Source organism: Scyliorhinus torazame, chromosome 24, assembly GCF_047496885.1.
Source record: "Scyliorhinus torazame isolate Kashiwa2021f chromosome 24, sScyTor2.1, whole genome shotgun sequence".
Taxonomy (NCBI): Eukaryota; Metazoa; Chordata; class Chondrichthyes; order Carcharhiniformes; family Scyliorhinidae; genus Scyliorhinus; species Scyliorhinus torazame.
This window is the reverse complement of record NC_092730.1, coordinates 32,823,215-32,830,676: the sequence shown is the minus strand read 5'-3', so window position 1 is coordinate 32,830,676 and position 7,462 is coordinate 32,823,215. Positions and strand designations below refer to the sequence as shown.

At 45.0% G+C, this 7,462-nt stretch overlaps 1 non-coding gene across 1 annotated transcript; it reads right to left on the bottom strand.

Annotated features, from left to right (window-relative positions):
- Window positions 1–6,886: 6,886 nt before the first annotated feature.
- trnar-ccu (transfer RNA arginine (anticodon CCU)) lies at window positions 6,887–6,959 on the bottom strand. Its single transcript has one exon. It is a non-coding gene; the product is annotated as a tRNA-Arg (tRNA).
- Between the last annotated feature and the right edge of the window lie 503 nt (window positions 6,960–7,462).

The window sequence follows — 7,462 nt, the reverse complement described above, 5'->3', positions numbered from 1 at the left end:
TGCAATAACTGATGTGACAATCCAGTCCAAGTTGTCAGGCCAGATTGCAGCGAGTTGTGTTGGAAAAGCGAGAATTCAAAATTCAGTCTTGTTCTGATTGAGATGAATTGATCGGGTAGTGAGAGAGGAACCACTTTGATTTGATTTATTGTCCCATGAAAAGTATTTTTCTGCTACCAAGGGAACATACACATTGCATAGATAGTAGACAGAAAAAGAATAATCGACACAGTGCATTGCCAAATGGTACATGGACAAACAGTGATTGGTTACAGTGCGGAACAAGGGCCCAAACAAAGCAAACCCATGAGCAAGAGCAGCATAGGGCGTCGTGAATAGTGTTCTTACGGGGAACAGATCAGTCCGAGGGAGAGTTGTTGAGGAGTCTAGTAGCTGTGGGGAAGAAGCTGTTCCTATGTCTGGATGTGCGGGTCTTCAGACTTCTGTACCTTCTGCCTGATGGAATAATCTGTAAAAAGGTAAAACCTGGGTGGGAGGGTCTCTGATAATGTTGTCTGCTGTCCTGCGGCAGCGGGAGTTGTAGACAGAATCACTGTGCGGGTGGCAAGCTTGTGTGATACGTTGGGCTGATGTCACCACACTGCAGTTTCTTGCGACCTTGGGCCGAGCAGTTGCGATCCGAAGCTGTGATGCAGCCCGATAGGATGCTCTCTGTGGTACATCTGTAGACGTTTGTGAGAGTCGATGCAGACATGACGAATTTCCTCTCTTTCCGTAGGAGGTAGAGACGATGTTGGGTTTCCAGACTGTTGCATCAACATGAGTGGACCAGGACAGACTGTTGGTGAGGGTGACACCCAGAAATGTAATGCTATCCACCATCTCCACTTCGCAGCCATTGATGTAGAGGGGTGTGTGTGTTGTGCAACGCTTCCTGGCGTCGATGATCAGTTCCTTGATCTTTCCGACATTTAGAGACAGGCTGTTTTAGGTACACTATGCAACCAAGTGATTTATCTACCTTCTGTGTCTGATTCGTCATTGTTTGCGATACGACCTACCACCGTGGTATCATCCACAAACATATAGATTGAGTTGGAGCTAAATCCTGCCACACAGGATATGCCTCCATATTCAGCGGGTCCGTCCATGACAAGACTGAAGAACGATCACTCGTCTATCCAATCAGTGAGGTTTGCCTCACTGTGAGACAAGATTAGCTAAGAGAACACCAGATAAATTAGATTCAGATCACACGGTTATACTAGAACTGAATCATGAAAACCCCGCCTTCTCACAATTCCCGTTCCAGCCTCCCCGAACAGGCGCCGGAATGTGGCGACTCGGGCTTTTCACAGTAACTTCATTGAAGCCTACTTGTGACAATAAGCGATTATTATTATTATTATTGCTCATCGCCTGAGGTATGGTGATCCTCAGGTTAAATCACCAGTCAGATCTCACCCTCAAAGGGGAAAGCAGCCTATGGTCATCAGGACTAGAGCGACTTAATTTACTTTAGAACTGGATCAATGTGTGACATTTCCAGGATGTGACTTCCTCAGACTGACCAAATGATTGACAGCCGGGAAATTAACGACCATTGAGGAGTTACTGGTACCTGAGGCTTAGTTGGAATGTTGGTTTTAAAGTTTCATCATGAAATGTAGAGATAAAAACACGGGAAAGTGGACATGAGGGTTATCATGAAATCATTAAAATGTAAAAGGAGGCAATTCTGCCCATCGATTCGGCACCGATTCTCTGAAAGAGCCCCTATGTCCCCACCACATCCCTGTAACACCACCCAACTTTCTGAAGACTAAGGGGCAATTTAGCATGGACACTCCACCTAACCCGCACACATTTGGACTGTGCGAGGAAATCGCAGCATCCGGAGGAAACCCACACAGACACGGAGAGAAAGTGCAAACTCCACACAGTCAGTGACCAAAGGCTGGAATTAAACCCGGATCGCTGGCGCTGTGAGGTAACCACTGTGACAACGTGCCACCGTATGAGGTCATAACGCGTCATATATCAGATCAAGCATGATCTCCTTGCAATACGGAGCATATTCGATGGGCTGAATGGCTGAACTATGCTCCTACGCCTTATAACCTGACATTGTGCAATATTCTGCTATTTGTCTCTAAAACCCTTGTTAAAACAACGTTTAGCGAGTTGGTCACACCGCAGGTGAAAGGTACTGAAGGAGATAGAAAATGGGAGACCAAAAGACAGAGCAAGAGTAGGAAAGCAGTGCAGGTGTACCCTGCGGTCATCTCCCTGCAAAACAGATATACCGCTTTGTATACTGTTGAGGAAAATGGCTCACCAGGGGAAGACAGCAGCAGCCAGGTACATGGCACCGTGGCTGGCTCAGCTGCGCAGCCGGGCAGGAAGACGAATGGCAGGGCTATAGTGATAGGAGAGTCAATCGTAAGGGGAATAGACAGGCGGTTCTGCGGACACAATCGAGACTCCAGGATGGTATGTTGCGTCCCCGGTGCAAGGGCACGGATGTCTCGGAGTGCCTGCAGGACATTCTGGGAGGGGAGGAGGGGGGGTGTGGGGGGGGGGGGGGGTGAACTGCCAGCTGTCGTGGTGCACATAGGCACCAAAGATATAAGTTAAAAAAACGGGATGAGGTCCTACAAGCTGAATTGAGGGAGTTAGGAGTTAAACTAAAAAGTAGGACCACAAAGGTAGTAATCTCAGGATTGCTACCTGTGCCACGAGCTCGTCAGAGTAGGAATGTGAGGATAGATAGGATGAATGCGTGGCTCGAGAGATGGTGCAAGAGGGAGGGATTCAAATTCCTGGGGCATTGGAACCGGTTCTGGGGGTGGTGGGACCAGTACAAACCGGACGGTCTGCACCTGGGCAGGGCTGGAACTGATGTCCTAGGGAGAGTGTTCGCTAGAGCTGTTGGGGAGAGTTTAAACTAATGTGGCAGGGGGATGGGAACCGACACAGGAATTTGGAAGGTAGTAAAACAGGGACAGAAACAAAAGGCAGTAAGGGGGAAAGTGTAACGCAGAGAAGCCATAGTCAAAAATCAAAAAGGGTGACAGTACAAGGTACAGTGACTGAGGGGACCTCCGTGAATAGGACCAGGAATACTAAAAGGAATAAAACGGGAAGTAAAAACAATGAATGGTAAGCGACGCGGCAGGTTGTTACATGACTTTATGAGTTCAACCACAAGGACAATTAGGAGAAAAGTTAAGAGGAAATATAACTTAAGAGAAGTTACTGATCGAGGTGTTAAGATTCAGAACAGAGGTGAAAAAGCCAACATAAGTGTACTTTACTCGAATGTTCGTAATATTCGGAATAAGCTAAATGAGTTGATGGCGCAAATCATCGTGAATGACTATGATTTAGTGGCCATTACTGAAACATGGTTAAAGGATGGTCACGACTGGGAGTTAAATATCCGAGTAAATCAAACTATTCGGAAGGGCAGTGTGTATGGTAAGTGAGGTGGTGTAGCTCTGTTATTTGAGGATGACATCTGGGCAATAGTAAGGGATGACATCGGTGCTATGGAGGATAAGGTTGAATCCATCTGGGTGGAAATCAGGAATAGTAAGGCAAAAAAGTCACTGATAGGAGTCATCTATAGGCCAACAAATAGTAACATTATGGTGGGGCAGGCAATAAACAAAGAAATAACTGATGCATGTAGAAATTGTACAGCAGTTAACATGGGGGATTTTAATCTACATGTCGATTGGTTTAACCAGGTCAGTCAAGGCAGCCTTGAGGAGGAGTTTATAGAATGTGTCCACGACAGTTTCCTAGAACATTATGTAATGGAACCTACGAGGGAACAAGCGGTCGTAGATCTGGTCCTATGTAATGAGACAGGATTGATTCAGGATCTCATAGTTAGGGATCCTCTCGGAAGGAGCGATCACAATATGGTGGAATTTAAAATACAGATGGAGACTGAGAAAGTAAAATCAAATACGAGTGTTTTGTGCTGATAGAAAGGAGTTTACAGTGGGATGAGAGAAGAACTAGCTAAGGTAGACTGGGAGCAAAGACTTTATGGTGAAACAGTTCAGGAACAGTGGAGAACCTTCCAAGCGATTTTTCACAGTGCTCAGCAAAGGTATATACCAAAGGTAGAAAGAGGGAAAATCGATCGTGGACATCTAAGGAAATAAGGGAGAGTATCAAATTGAAGGAAAAAGCATACAAAGTAGCAAAGATTAGTGGGAGACTAGAGGACTGGGAAATCTTTAGGGGGCAACAGAAAGCTACTAAAAAAGCTATTAAGTAGAGTAAGATAGATTATGAGAGTAAACTTGCTCAGAATATAGAAACAGACAGTAAAATTTTCTACAAATATATTTTAAAAAAGAGTGGCTAAGGTAAATATTGGTCCTTTAGAGGATGAGAAGGGAGATTTAATAATGGGAGATGAGGAAATGGCTGAGGTACTGAACAGTATTTTTGGTTCGGTCTTCACAGTGGAAGACACAAATAACATGCCACTGACTGATGGAAATGAGGCTATGACAGGTGAGGACCTTGAGAGGATTGTTATCAATAAGGAGGTAGTGATGGGCAAGCTAATGGGGCTAAAGGTAGACAAGTCTCCTGGCCCTGATGGAATGCATCCCAGAGTGCTAAAAGAGATGGCTAGGGAAATTGCAAATGCACTAGTGATAATTTACCAAAATTCACTAGACTCTGGGGTGGTCCCGGCGGATTGGGAATTAGCAAACGTGACACCACTGTTTAAAAAAGGAGGTAGGCAGAAAGCAGATAATTATAGGCCAGTGAGCTTAACTTCGGTAGTAGGGAAGATGCTGGAATCTATCATCAAGGAAGAAATAGCGAGGCATCTGGATGGAAATTGTCCCATTGGGCAGATGCAGCATGGGTTCATAAAGGGCAGGTCGTGCCTAACTAATTTAGTGGAATTCTTTGAGGACATTAACAGTGCGGTAGATAACGGGGAGCCAATGGATGTGGTATATCTGAGTTTCCAGAAAGCCTTTGACAAGGTGCCACACAAATGGTTGCTGCATAAGATAAAGATGCATGGCATTAAGGGGAATGTAGTAGCATGGATAAAGGATTGGTTAATTAATAGAAAGCACAGAGTGGTGATTAATGGGTGTTTCTCTAGTTGGCAATCAGTAGCTAGTGGTGTCCCTCGGGGATCAGTGTTGGGCCCACAACTGTTCACAATTTACATAGATGATTTGGAGTTGGGGACCAAGGGCAATGTGTCCAAGTTTGCAGACGACACTAAGATGAGTGGTAAAGCAAAAAGTGCAGAGGATACTGGCAGTCTGCAGAGCGATTTGGTTAGGCTAAGGTCTGGCAGATGGAATACAATGTTGACAAATGTGAGATTATCCATTTTGGTAGGAATAACAGCAAAAGGGATTATTATTTAAATGATAAAATATTAAAACATGTTGCTGTGCAGAGAGAACTGGGTGTGCTAGTGCATGAGTCACAAAAAGTTGATTTACAGGTGCAACAGGTGATTAAGAAGGCAAATGGAATTTTGTCCTTCATTGCTAGAGGGATGCAGTTTCAGGCTAGGGAGGTTATGCTGCAATTATATAAGGTGTTAGTGAGGCCACATCTGGAGTATTGTGTTCAGTTTTGGGCTCCTTACTTGAGAAAGGACTTACTGTCACTGCAGGGTGTGCAGAGGAGATTCACTAGGTTAAGCCCAGAGCCGAAGGGGTTGGATTACTAGGAGAGGTTGAGTAGACTGGGACTGTACTCGTTGGATTTTAGAAGGATGAGGGGGATCTTATAGAAACATATAAAATTATGAAGGGAATAGATAGGATAGATGTGAGCAGGTTGTTTCCAATGGCAGGTGAAAGCAGAACTAGGGGGCATAGCCTCAAAATAAGGGGAAGTATATTTAGGACACAGTTTAGGAGGAACTTCTTCACCCAAAGCATTGTGAATCTATGGAATTCCTTGCCCAGTGAAGCAGTAGAGGCTCCTTCATTAAATGTTTTTAAGATAAGGATAGATAGTTTTTTGAAGAATAAAGGGATTAAGGGTTATGGTGTTAGGGCCGGAAAGTGGAGCTGAGTCCACAAAAGATCAGCCATGATCTCATTGAATGGTGGAGCAGGCTCGAGGGGCCAGATGGCCTACTCCTGCTCCTAGTTCTTATGTTCTTATCTGGACCACAGACACCAAGTGCCGACTGTGTCTGGTTATGTGGCGGAGAGAAGATGATTGTGGAATCCATGTCGTACCCATCAAACTCTGCTACTCACCTGACTGAGATTTGTTCTATGTCTGTAAATCACAGGTAGTGTTCGCGAGTGGAGGGAACACTCTGCAACTCAGTCTGTGGAACAGTTTGTGAGAGCAGGGTTCCTTCAATATGAGTCAATATCTGGTACTGTATGTGAGGGTGGGATTCAGTTTCTATCAAACATTGGTACTGAATGTCAGTGTGGAAATCTTTCTGTATCTATCAATCACAATGACTGTTTGGGAAAAGTGAGATTAATACGTAACATCAGCACGGCTGTGACAGACAGAGAAAGACACACAGAACAGCAGGAAGAGACTATCAGGACACACACACAATGACACACAGAAAAGGTGCCGAGCAAACCAGCAAGATACTGAGATGGAAAAACTGGTTATTTACGAAAATGTGTTTCCTGCTGCACACAGATATTCCCTGTTTGTAAATGTATACCCTGCTGTGTAACCGTGCTCTCTGCTGTGTAACTGAGCTCTCTGGCCCCTCTGAAGCAGAATCATTCTGCGCCATTGCTGAGACGAAATTTCTATTCCAGATTTATTAAAGTCTTGCCACCAGGTCTCTGGATTCCCAGTCCAGTGACATAACCTTGTGTTCCTGTTGTCAAAACAGTTCGTTCAGCATCAATATGTTCAGATAATAATATAGACGCACCCAACGTGGGGCTGGAACCCACGATCCTGGGATTAGGAGTCCCATGCTCTACTGACTGAGCTAGCCGAGCTGGGGCTGCATTAGCTACTAAACTACTTCCTGTTGAGAGTAGCGGCGGTGCTCATTCGGAGGGTTAGTATTGACTCGTTGGGCCGAATGGCCTCCTTCTGAGTTGGTGATTGTACGATTCTATATTCCAAGGATGTTGATGCGGTGGAATCCTTCTGCCATACTGCCCACTCCTGACACCATGTAGAAATTCTGCTCTCTCAATGACTGGCGACCAAGGAGTTGGAATGAAAGTAACTGATTTAATAATTGAGCAGCGGCTCCTGGCTTGTGCTCTGACCGCGATCCGGGGAGAACGGCCGGAATCCCGGCACGTGATCATGTTAGATGCGCCATCAGGTCATCATGTGACCTTTCGGCCTGCACAGGTCTCCTTCTGTGCTGTAATTTCTAGATTTCACCATTTTAATTTTCTTCCAAACTGGGAAGTGTGGTCCTGTTCCATTTGAATTTCTAATATATTTCCAATGTAACTGATGTTGTTCCACAAACTATTTAATCAGT